The 13350-nt window shown below is 40.4% G+C and overlaps 1 long non-coding RNA gene across 1 annotated transcript in view; it reads right to left on the bottom strand.

Moving 5' to 3' along the window:
- Positions 1 to 13350, bottom strand: part of LOC109547676 (uncharacterized) — a 161916-nt gene that overhangs the window by 127690 nt on the left and 20876 nt on the right. Inside the window, exon 3 of the long non-coding RNA XR_012328868.1 lies at positions 5789 to 5861. This is a non-coding gene — a long non-coding RNA (uncharacterized lncRNA). The remainder of the gene's footprint in view (positions 1 to 5788; positions 5862 to 13350) is intronic.

The raw sequence follows: 13350 nt of genomic DNA, 5'->3' as shown, positions 1-13350 counted from the left end.
GAATACTATGAATACAATTCAGATAATACAATACTCTGCAGCCATTTTAATTTTTATTTATTTATTTATTTATTGCGGTACGTGGGCCTCTCACTGCTGTGGCCTCTCCCATTGCGGAGTGCAGGCTCCGGACGCGCAGGCTCAGCGGCCATGGCCCACGGGCCCAGCCGCTCCGCGGCACGTGGAATCCTCCCGGACCAGGGTACGAACCCGGGTCCCCTGCATCGGCAGGCGGACTCTCAACCACTGCGCCACCAGGGAAGCCTGCAGCCATTTTTAAAGTGCAATAACTATATATGTATTTCTTGGAAATAATCTCCAAGGTAAAAGCAAAAATGGTGTATATCATGTGCTGATATTTATTGCTTTTTAAAAAGGAGGGATTAGAAAAGAATATGTACATACATTATGCTTATAATTTCATAGGATATCTCTAAAAGATATATAGGAAACTGACAATAGTAATTGCTTCTAGGTTAACTTTTTAATATTCTAGTGCATATGTACTCTTTTAATAACCTGTAAAATAAAAGCCAAAACATACAGAAATAAATACTCAGAGGAAGGCAGACACACACGCGCGCACACACACACACACACACACACACAAATACAGCAAAGAATCCATGGCAAAAGGTACCATCTTTAAAAAGTATACCTTTGTGAAAGTACAACAGCTTCAAAGAAGCACTCAGACCTCCCCTTCTCTCATATGTAACGACAGAGCTCTAATCCTTGCATTTGCTACAGAGTCTTATATGAGCATTACTCCTCTCCTTTACACTCTGTTCAATTGTACATTCCTTGAAAGCCTGAATCAATATATTATCCCCTTTGTAGTTCTCACAAAATATATAGAATGGAGCTTTGTATATAATAGATGCTTAATAAATTAATTAACATTTGTGAGTTACTATGTACTGTATTTTTATGGATTTGAAGTTTTTACCCTACGAAACTTATCTGAGTCATAGTAATAAGTTTTCATAACATGTGAAACTCAATGGTATATTATATGAGTTAAAATTTGGAAGTTTTAGTTCCACTACTTCCTTTCATCTTCTAGATTTCTTGTTAAATTTGACACAATAAGAAAGACTTATTTCAGGTATTTAGGACAGCAAAAACCACAAAATTGTCTTACAAGCAACCATATTAACATGTTCTTAATGTCTTCATTCTGTGTGACCCAAAAGCCAGCATATGGAATGCATTCTGTGATCATGCTTGTATATGTCACATTCTTAAACTTTGCAATGAGGAGCTCTTGGGCTGAAGGCCAAATCTGAGAAGTGGACGGGGGAGTAGGGTCCTGGATGTGCAATGGTGGCAGGCCATTAATCCCAGACACCCTGGCCCAACACTCCTGGGAGTCTCCCGAATCCTACAGATCAGTTGCAGCTGGAGATGCAGAACTGGGTCCTTGTGGTAGATGAATGAAGTAAGTGGCTTTCTATATCCTGACGTTTTCTGGACAAAATCACTTTCTTATGCATTCATTTGTATTCTAACTAGAAAGAAATCATCAGTGAAAATAAGCATGAGAAGGTCTTTTTCAGATGTTTACACTGGAATAGTTATTTCTAACTTTTAAAATTTTTTGGCCACAGAAGTGTTTCTTCCCATGTGTAAAGTAGATGAATGTGGAATGGGGATGGGGGCAGCCCAGACCCCAATTTCCAGCTCCTAAATCTATGGACAGTCGGCAGTGGTTCTGAAGCTTTTGCGTGTGTTTAAGAGTCACCTGGGAGTCCATAAGAAATGCAAGTTATTGGGTTTAACTCCTGAGGAGTCTGATCAGAAGATCTGGGTGGAGTCTGAGAGTCTTAACAAGCACCCCAGGGGATGTAGAGGATGTGACCCTGCCCTACCATCTCACAATCTGTCATCCTTTACAGTGATGCTCAGCAGAGTCCAGTGTGAAAATTACCCTGCAAGCTGGTCCCAAGCGAGGCTCCTTCTTTGACTTACTCGTATAGTGACAGAGGCCCAAGATTCGCAACTCGCTTTAGCTGATTTTTCCCATAATTTCCTAAGGCACTCAAACCTGAAGTGGCAACTAGATTTTTTCCGGTTGGTGGAAAGAATTCTAAGAACTTGTTTATTTTAAAACATCAGTAATGATAGATGCAGAGACTGAAATTCCATCTAACACTCATTTCCCAAATTATCTCAATAGAAGGAAGTGGAGCAACTTCTAGATCATGTGGAACTGGTAAGGACACCAGCTGAAACCCTAAAAATAGCTGCATCATGTCCCAAGCCCAATCAGGGAATTCCTTGCCGACAAATGACTTCAGTGGATTCCCATGAATGCACAGCTGCCTGGGGGGATGCAAGACTGCCACACGGGGCTGAAACAAAGGGTCTTAGATTTTAGAAACACTGATCGCTCGTGAACCTACATTGGACCAGCTATTTTCTTGTCTAAGAAATTGGACATTGGTGAAACCTGTACGTCCAGAATAGGGGAGTTGTGCTGAGCAGGAAATATATTGCTCTTTCCGTTTGGGGTGTGGTAACACATCACACCTGGGTGCCCATATGTGTCTGGGCACCTGGCTGCCCATCCTGCCTCTCAGATTAGACAGTAGAGAAACTACAGAGTAGGAGCCAGCATATGTGTCTTCCTTTTTTTTTTTTTTTTTTGCGGTACACGGGCCTCTCACTCTTGTGGCCTCTCCCGTTGCGGAGCACAGGCTCCGGATGTGCAGGCTCAGCGGCCATGGCTCACGGGCCCAGCCGCTCCGCGGCATGTGGGATCTTCCCAGACCGGGGCACGAACCCGTGTCCCCTGCATCGGCAGGCAGACTCTCAACCACTGTGCCACCAGGGAAGCCCCTAATCTATTTTTTTAAGTGAGTATACTAGAACTTTAATACTAAAATGAGCATTAACCTTCAAAACAGTCGCCCTAAGACTATACCTCTATTTCATTGCAGAGGCCATTTCTCAAAATATTTCTGGAGTTCTATTTTGTGAATTTCTTTAAAAATCAAGTTAGAAGCCGCACAAGAAAAAAGTCTTCTTACAACGTTTTTTAACCTTTCATACATCTTTTTGACATGTGAAAAAAATTTTTTAAGACCGTCAGCTATCCTCTGTCCTAAACCCCACCACACTTATCATGCCATCCCAGAAAGTTTAAACTTAAGTTGCAATGTTTTTTACTGTTTATTTAATGAAATCAAGGATTTTCTTTTTCAATCTGCCATCTCAGAATGCATTTTCAAAATAACCAACACATACACCATCCCCAGAATTTTTACTTACCCACTCAGAATCACTGTATTACATTTTAGTAAAAGCTTGTTTTTAACCAAAACACAAACAGTTTCATACTCAGTTTGATTATTCCCTTTACTCAACAGCCTGCCTCTGAATGAGGCCTTTTTCAAAACAAATCCATTCTGAATAGGGAGAGTTTACCATCATAAAATAAGAGATGTCATAGACTTTGAGAACAGTTTCAGATGGATTCTTAATAGATTTTATACTGATATCTAGAAAAGGAAAATATCTGTTTGTGTGCTCAAAATCTAACTGGTTGATTAAGAAAATTAATCTTAGTCATTATCTACTTGTTACAGTTTTTAAACATAGGGATTGTGCTCATAACACAGGTCACTATAGATTAGAAACTACGCTGTGCAGAGAGCGAAGTCTGATCCCCAGTTTATTAGTCATCTAGGGCCTCGAAAGACAAGTAGTGAGAGAGACATTTGTATTTGTATAACATAAATTCATAAGGAAGAGCTAAATGTTATTATAGAATCATGTGAGTGTGTGTGTCTGAGTGTGTCTGAGTGTGTGAGCGAGTGTGTGTGTATGTGCGCGCACACATTTTCGGAGGTGTGGGGGTAAGTCAGAAAAAGCGTATATTCAAACTTACTTCAAAGACATTTTTGAAAATTGACCACTTCTATATAAATGATGAAAAAAATCTGACTGATCAAAAAGAGTTTGTAAACTACCCCTGCCATTAACGTGGCTTAGTTCTTTGTTTTTACTTACTAAAACTCTGTATCCTGTCAAAACCATGTTTCAATGTTTGAAGTCTGAATAGGCTTGGATAGTGGTGGGACATAACTTTTTAGTGAAAGGGAAGTCATAAATGTGATATCCACATAAGGAAGAGAAATCGACACCTTCTGTCTTGCCCCAAGAAAACCTAATGCTGATGGTGATGGTGGTGGTGGTCGTCTTACTGGTGGTAGGGTAGTGGTGATGATTATGCTGTTGGTTTTGCTGCTGGTGGTGGAATTATTGTTAGCGGGAGTGATCCTTCTAATTTTTATCATGCCTTTTCCCCAGCTGGTTCCACTGAAGTGAACAATGTGGTTTCCTGAAGTTTAATATTATCTCATAAGCAAAAACACAGATAATGAGTTGCTTATGTTTTGAAAGAGTAAAACAAAATAAGCAAAAGTGAGAAACCACCTATTTTATCAGAATTAATATTTTTAGTCCATAGTGAACCTGGGACCAGAGACTTAATTTCCAGACGTAGCACTTCAGCCACTCACTGTGACATTCAGTGGTGTATTTATGCTTTTTTTTTCTCTCGTAAAGATTACAAAAATTCATTTTGAAGTGCCACTGTGGGTTTCTCATGAAATACATTTTTTATCAGCACCAGGATTAATAAGAATGTTCCAGAAGTTAAACAGATAAAACAGTAGACAACATGGTATTACGGAATTAAAATCTGAGGAATTCGGTTCAAATACCAGCTTTTACACTCTTAGGCTGTGTGGAGTTAGACAAGTTAATCTCTCTGAGCCTCTATAAACCATTTTACTCATAACAGTTGTGATATCCAAGTGTGGGTTTTCCACACCAAGCAATTCTCCAAGTCTCTGGACACCAACTGTGTCCTACAATTTAACTCAGTTATGATACTAGCTTCTCAGAGTTAGCATGGGATCCCACAAGCTGAGGGTTCAGTCCCACAAAACTTCAGACACCCAGTGTAAGTTCTGGACCTCCCATACTTCTGACCCACCGGCTGTAAATCGGGGATTCCCAGCATCCTCTCCTCGGGTTTGGTAATTTGCTAGATCAGCTCACAGAACTCAGGAAGAAGCTTTACTTATTATTACCAGCTTCTTATAAAGGATACAACTTAGAACAGTCAGTGGACGAGATGCACAGGACAAGGTATGTGGGCATACCACCCTCCCGGCACCTCAGTCGGTTTACCAACCAGGAGCTCTTTAAATCACCCCAAACCCCCGCCCCCAAGCAGTTTAGGGCTTTTTATGGAGGTTTCATTACATAGGCATGATTGATTAAATCACGGCCATTGGTGATTACCTCAGTCTCCAGCTCCTCCCCTCCACCTGGAAGTCAGGGGGTGGGGATGAAAGTTCCGATCCTCTCATTGTGGTCTTTCCAGTGACCAGCCCCCATCCTGAGGCTCTTTAGAGGACCCCAGCCACCAGTCATCTCATTAGCATAAGAATGACATTCTTATCACTCCAGAGATCCCAAAAGCTTAGAAGCCCTTGAGTCAGGAATTGAGGACTACAACAAATATGATAACAAAATATGCTCTTTATCACCCCTATTGCTCAGGAAATTACAAGGATTGTAGGATCTCTGTGCCAGGAACCGAGGACAAAGACCAAATATATATTTCTTATTATATCACATTATCACAGCCTCAGTTTCTTCATCTGTGAAATAGGATTATAATCAATACATCACATGGTAGTTAAGAGGATTCAATCTGGCACTTGTTAGCAAAGGCTTGGGACTGAGGGAGTGTTCCTTTGGTGGCAATTACCTTATTTTTTCCTGTTCAACAACGATACCCACTCCCTTTGTGCCAGTCTCTGAGCGGGGTACTCCAAGGGATGCTGGAAAAAAAAACAAGCAGACAGGTCACAGTCTACCAGGAACCTCAGCAGAGCTGTGTGGGCCCCTTAAAGGGGATCATTTTTCTCCAGAGTAGAAACTTAGTTGCAGAGCGGCTGGCCATTTTTGTTTAAGTGTGTCAAGTAGCAAAGTGTCTGGAATGTCAATGATTAGCTTACTTCCACTCACAGTTTAGAGACCCACTTCATGTATCTGTTTAGAGATCGGAGCATGTGATACCAAAAAAGGAAACTGAACGTTGTTTTCCTGTGTGCTGAATCTAGAAAGCTAGTGGGAGCTCGTGTCCTGCCCAGTCTTTAAAAATGAGTTCTTGCTTACACATACATACATACATAAATAAATAAATAAATAAAAATAATAAAATAAAAGAAAATGGAAAGAAACCTACACAGCTACGCTGGCAAGAAAGTGTTATTCCAATGAGATCAAATATTTTTGAAGTGCTTTGTGAATGGCACAGTACTCTACAAATGTTTGGCAAGCTTCCACATTTTATTACCTTGTTACGTTAGCGTGGGTTATAATCGAAGGTTTTAGGATTGTAAAGAACATAAGTACTCCACTTGTGCTAAGGATGTTTGAGAGAGAAGAGTGAACTTGTGTGCACAAGAAAGCACATACGTCGGAGTTATGGGAAGAAGAGAAAGGGGGCAATGTGACTCCCATGTGCTGCCTTAGCTTAAAATGTTTGAAATATTGTTCTATTTTTAAATAACTGCTTTTTCAAATTAGCCACTGAATTTGTTTCTGATGTGCAGTAGCATTCCTTTCACGGGATAAAATTCGTAGAAACATGCTTAGGAGCTGAAGAAAATTAAGTGGGACTTCTGTGTCCTTCACATTTCCAAACTGTGACCTTGAACTGAAATTAGGTTCCCATCTTTGCCCTCCCAAGACATTACTGCATGAGCCCCTCCTGATTTAGTTACTCAGATGTAGCCCCCACTCCCCAACACCCACATACACCCTCACCCCATGCCTCCCAGCTAATCTGAGGTTTCTCAAGGTGCCATCACATATGTTCTCAGGGGTAAGTTTTGGGGGGTTGCTTTTTTCATGCTTCTTGGCCTGCAGCCTTCTGCTGCTGCTTCTTATATAAGAGTGCAACTCTACTGGGCCATGCATCTCTGTCCTCATAGCATCCTTTTCTCCAGCCTCCAAGAGGGGGTCTGATTCTCCTTAACCCCCTGCAATACATCTGTACATAGTACATCTGAGATCAGGGTTTTCATAAAACCTTATAGAAGACTTGGCCATAAGCTCGGTGAAATTCATAACTGCTTCTAGAGTTGGATACTGTCAGGATTTCAGGCTCAGACTCAACCTCTGCACCCCGGTCTAGGTTCCATGGGCCTCCCCTGGCACCGTCCCCACCTCCGCAGTTCAGAGTCCAAGCCCAACTTGGTTCCCAGAAAAAAGAGAAGAATCTTCTCAGCCTGGTCCAAACCGAGCCTCCTCTTCCTCTGGGATAAGAGATCATTACTTCTTCCCTTTGGGTGAAATCCCACCCTTGTCTTAAGCAGGTAGAGTCTGACCCTCAGAGCTCGGGCATGGCGATCATGGGAGTCCTGAGAACCCTCCCAATGTCAGGCACGTTTCACCTGAAATCACCACTCGTGGGGGCCGTGACAACAGTCCAGGCTGCATGACCCAGCCCAGCCACTCCTTTTCTCAGCCCTTCCTCCAGCCTGAAGTGAACAGTTCAGGTAAGCTTGTCCTTCCTGACTAAGCTGGTTCTTCCTCCCAGTCATTCAAAACCAAGTATTTGGATGACAAAGTATGCTTAGCTTCTGTGAACAAAAATAATATTCTGGAAAGTTTGGGGGAAACCTTTTTCTATCTCTTCAGAGGTGGAGTTCTGTTATTACACCTAATCGACATTGCTAAGCGCCAAAGGACATCTCAACCTGAAGCATCTGCTTTTAGATTCCTTCTCTGGGTTCCAAGTTTCCCATTGCACAACAGGTGGCTGTTTGATCTATAACTAACATGCAGAAAAGTCCCACCCAGCAGTCCCTCCTACCACAGGGGAGGCTCCACCCCCAGGGATGCTTGCAATCTCTCAGTGGGGCAGCACATCAAAAGATACAATCCAGCAAGAGGGAAGAGATATGGGAACGTATGTATAACTGATTCACTTCGTTATAAAGCAGAAACTAACACACAATTGTAAAGCAATTATACTCCAATAAAGATGTTTAAAAAATAGTAGCTTAAACAAACAAACAAAAGATACAGTCCAGTGCCTTACTACATAAATGTTACGATTTTAAGTATATTTTTCTTAAACTTTTCAGCTCAATCATACAACTCCAGAGCATCGCTCCTACCAAGTCCTCAATCTGTCATGGCACCATTAGAAATAAATATTCCCCACTGGGGACAACTTTATACCATCATGTGGTGGACGATCATCCTGGGAGTTAGGTAAAATGAAGTTGGAAAGATTTACAAAGCATGAAAGTCCTTCAGGACGACAATTTATTTGTTAATGTGCTAATTCCAGCCAGTCCTATCCCTCACCCCCACCCAACAATAACAGCAACACACAACCATTGCCTGTCCTTCATTGGCATAATTTTGCACATGCTGTTTGGATAATGTGGTTGGGGCAACAAATAAAGCCCATAAAAAAACAATATAGCAGCAGATCGCTTGTGAGTGCAGAGCAACTTAATCGTTGTTTTCAGCAAACCCAGACTGACAAAGGGGATTCTAATTTAAGTTGCGCTGATGGCATTTGTTCTAGACAAAAGCTAGTATTGACTTCAGTAGTTATTATTCTCCCCTGCAGTTTAAATTACTTTCTTCCTAGGAGCAAAAGAGCAACAAGAAAAAAAATTCTAACTTTATGTAAATGCAGTTCTCCAAACAGATCGTGTTTTGCAGATTCTGGAACAGCTAAGAGAAATGTGGTTACACAAATCTAAGGAATCCTAGAATTTCAGAGACGCGGCCATAAATATCACAAGGCAGTTTCCGTAGTCCGTGCTTCCTAGACTGGGGTGCCTGGGCCTTGATTATGCAGGGACACATCAGGGCTGTTCCGAGGAGACTACAAGATAAAGCCCCACCGAATGACATTGTTATAGGGCCTGACACAAGGTAGGCCATAGTTTATCAGTTTTGCTAGACGTTAGGTAATTTAAAACGTTATTTTAATACATGAACCTCATGTATTAGGTTTAAAGCATGAACTTCAATGTATGCAAATTCAAAAAAATCATCTGGAGTTTGGGGATCCCAGAGATGGAATGCAGAATGTGAGGAAACAAGTTAACTATACTGTAAATGCGTAAAACAACCCATCAAGGGGTTTCGGGCTTGGGGGAAATTGGTGTTGACCCTAGTAACTTTGGAAGTAAGTGGAGTCTGTAAGACCAAAGGCAAAAGAAACTGAAAGCAAGCTTTGTGCTTGAGTTGATAAAGTTGTTTCCCACAGGGGTACAGATGCACAATTCAGATTTACTATACCTGCATGCTGGAAATTGACAATTAAGTAAATGAATGACCGACAGTGGAGTCAGATTTCTCATTGTTGGCATAAGAGTTTACAGATAAGCAAAGGGAGAAGGCTAGAATGATCCATATGTTAATGGATCCACACTGGAAACACTGTATGTTTAGCTGAATAGAGGTATAGATGTGTCTGTATGGCTACATATACAAATATTTGGTTACATATACAAATATTTATAGACATGCATATAAATACAAGTTAATGTACACACATGAATTTCTTTTCTCTGTCAGCTGAGAGGACCTAGAAGCAACAACACCAAGAATACCTAGACCTCAAACCTTGGTTTCTTATAGCATCCTCCAGTAAAAGGAACTAGGGCTCCTTGGAGACATGGTTGATGCTAGGACTGGGGCAGGAAACACCAAAGTTGAGTCTGAAGTATCTTATTGTGCCGGAAGGTTTTTGTAAAAAGTGATAAAAAAGAAAACCCCATAATGATAGACATATGTCAAAGGGACACAGAAGCCAACTAAAAGAGCTCCTAATGGCCAAAATTGGAACAATTTGAGCAAGAAAATAAAGTAGAATTGGATTACAACCAAAAGTAAAAATAAATACCCATAATATGTATATAAATAAATGATTGAATAAATAAATAAACGGAGAAAGAGACAAATTGGCTGTGCAAAAAAATTCCAAACAATTTTCTGTACTCTGCCCTCCCAGAGGTGGAAGATAACTGTCCACTTCTTAAGTGTGGGTTGTGCCTAGTGACTTCCTTCCAAAGAGGACAGTCTGGAACCAGGAGGAAAAGAGCTAACTCTGCAGTGGAGAAAACTGACAGATACTACTACCTCAGCCAGGAGCTCAAGGTCAACATCAACACTGAGAGGTCACATTGGTAGTATGTTCTCTTGATTTGATGTATTGAGAGGTGCCCTTCATCTGGGGTCTTCCTTCCAAAAACCTGTAATCTAATCATGAGAAAAACATCCCAACTGAGGGACATTCTACAAAATACCTAACCACTAGTCCTCCAAACTGTCAAGTTCATCAAAGACAAGGCAAGTCTGAATATCTGTTACAGCCAAGGGGAACCCAAGAAAATTTGACAGCAAAAGGAAAGGTGGTACCCAGGACAGGATCCTGGAACAGAAAAAGAATATTAGGCTAAAACTAAGGAAATCTGAGTAAACTATGGCTTTAGTTAATAGGAATGTGTCAATACTGGTTCATTAATTGTAACAAATGTAACTTACTAATGTAAGATGCTAATAATAGGGGAAACTGGATACAGAGTGTATGGGAACTCTCTGTACTATTGTTGCGATTTTTCTATAAATGTAAAACTGTTCTAGGGGACTTCCCTGGTGGTCCAGTGGTTAAGAATCCACCTTCCAACGCAGGAGACGCGGGTTCGATCCCTGGTCAGGGAACTGAGATCCCACATGCCACAGGGCAACTAAGCCCGTGCGCTCTGAAGCCAGCACACCACAACTAGAGAGAAGCCCATGCACTGCAACTAAGACCTGATGCAGCCAAATAAATATTAAAAAATAAAAATAAATAAGTAAAACTATTCTAAGATTAAAAAAAGTATATTTTAAAGAAAAGCTGGATAGGTCGTGGGTGAAACACCAAGTATGATGAATCTTTAAAGAAACAGGTTGAAAGCAGGCTAAGTAAGGACTAACCTAGAATGCTGAGTGTCCTTTGATCCTTCTCTGCTTTAGGGGACTTTGGCGGTGAGATTTAGGGACTTTGGTCGTGAGATTTATGCTTTATGGAACACTACCTTAAACTTTGGACTTTACCTAAGATAACTCCAAGGAAACTTCAAGGATTTACAATCTTCTGGTTGTTTACGAAGTGGAACAAAGAAGAAGACTGGGAGTTCTCCAATGATTAACCAACATATTTACATTATCCAGGTTTTAAAAAAATAACTTTACAAAGAATTAAATCAACCACTTAACAGTAAGACTTACTAAAATATTTTGGTTCAATACATAAAGACAATAAGTAAAGCTGCTTTCTTTTAGCAATTCCTTTTTATTCCTTTGGAAGTTTATATTGTGATTTTAAATTCCTTTGGAAGTTTATAGTGACTGTACATATTTATGCAAATAATCCCCCTGACTTCATTTCAGCTAATTTCCCTCTTTTTGCCTTTTACACTTTCCAAAGCTAATATCCCAGGTAATTCTTAAGGTTGAAAAATCTCATCTGTTTAGTTTATACTTAAGACTTGAAAGCCTTTAAAATGTATTGCACTTATTTTTCATTATGTCAGGCCCAGAGTACCTGTTAAATTATAACTTGTATTTGAATCTTAAATAATCATACTTCGTTATTAATCAAATGACTCATCAAACTAAGTACATGTTCTACCGTTGGTGAGTATCTTTGTAAACATTATATGTAAACTTTTTCCTCTTCCTCCCTTCCTTCCTCTCTCCCTCATTTTTCTCTCTTCCTTCCTATCTTCCTTCCTTCCTTCCAAAATGCTTCATTGAGCAATCTACTCTGCCCAGGGATTTAGGAAAACAGTATAAAGAACACATGCTTGGTATCAAGGAGCTCACAGTCCAGAAGAAACAGAGATGAATGGAATGGGCAGATCGTGAAACCTCATGATAGTGAATATCAGACTAGGGATGTGCAAAAGACACTTGTGATGGGAACACAGAACATCTGTTACTCAGATGGGGGAGGGAGGAAGTCCTCTCTGTGCAATCCCCTCTGTCACCCAGCACTGGGCTATCACTTTCAGGAGATTGCTTCCTCTGTCCCTAGGTACTTCTGAAATCTGATAATTTCAATCAATTGACAAATGCATCAGATATAATCGAATCAACCAAGGCCTTTCAGATCACATCCCAACTTCCCTTTATAGTATTCCCCAGAAGTAAAAAACAAGGTATTTGTGATTAAATCCTAGAAAGGAGCAGTGAAATTCTTTCTGTCCCCTGGCCCTCTCCACATAAAATACATAAAACAGAAGGGAATTTAAAAAGTCATCAAATTTAACAGCTTCATGTATTATTTAACATATTTGCATGGAAAGCCAGATTTCTTTAAGGGTTTAGAAAGTTTGTGAAATAATGTTTAAAATATTTCTTTTAAAACTTTCTTCTCTGATAACATTGTGTCCTTTTTAAGTTGTGGAGTGATTAGGGATGCCTGCTTTTTACATCAAACCGAAGGGGATAGATAGCTATCAAGCCATAATCTGATAGTGCTGGTCTCAATGACTATCTTGGAAAAAGAATGGCCCCAATTGTAATGCTGAACAGGGCAAAGTGGAAAGCCTGTCAGAAGGGTCTTAGTGTCATGCTTTTGCTCCAAAATTGTGCGGAATATCAAGGATCGTGTCATATTGCTGTGTAAGGCAGTGCTCACATCCCTACACAAAACCGTATTATGTAGGCGAGATGAGGACCACCAGCAAATATCAACACTGACATACCAGTTCCATCTTCCAACCATCAAAGTTAGCAGTAGACTTTCTAAAATTTTATTCAGGGAGTGCTTTATTAAATTCTTACTTACTATTTAATTCAAGAAAGAGATATGTCTAAGTTTGTGAACAGTAGAGGAAAAAATTCAGGAAAGAATTAAACATGTAAATTATACACGTAAATTACATGTACGTGTAAACTACACCATGCCCCACTGTGTTTTATCACACGTTTAAATCAGATCCTGCAGACACTTGGCTAACAATGAATCTTAATGGAAGATGTTTATGAAACCACCAGACTGATATCTGAGCCCAGGGCCTTCTGACAAGAAAGAAACTGTTACCTTCACGATGCACTAGCGTATTACCTGGCTTGAATAAACTGTGGGTGTGAGTCTGCATGCAGTTTTGGTTTGTCAACAATAGTTTCACTAACTAAGGAAAGTCCTGAAGGCAGTTCTTTGGTTAAAACAGCACCAATGACAGATCAAGCCTCTCATCTAATCCAGATAAAGAGTGTTCTGTGGAAGAGCTACACCCCGCC

The sequence above is a fragment of the Tursiops truncatus genome, chromosome 21 (assembly GCF_011762595.2).
Source record: "Tursiops truncatus isolate mTurTru1 chromosome 21, mTurTru1.mat.Y, whole genome shotgun sequence".
Taxonomy (NCBI): domain Eukaryota; kingdom Metazoa; phylum Chordata; class Mammalia; order Artiodactyla; family Delphinidae; genus Tursiops; species Tursiops truncatus.
This window is presented reverse-complemented; position numbering and strand designations above follow the sequence as displayed.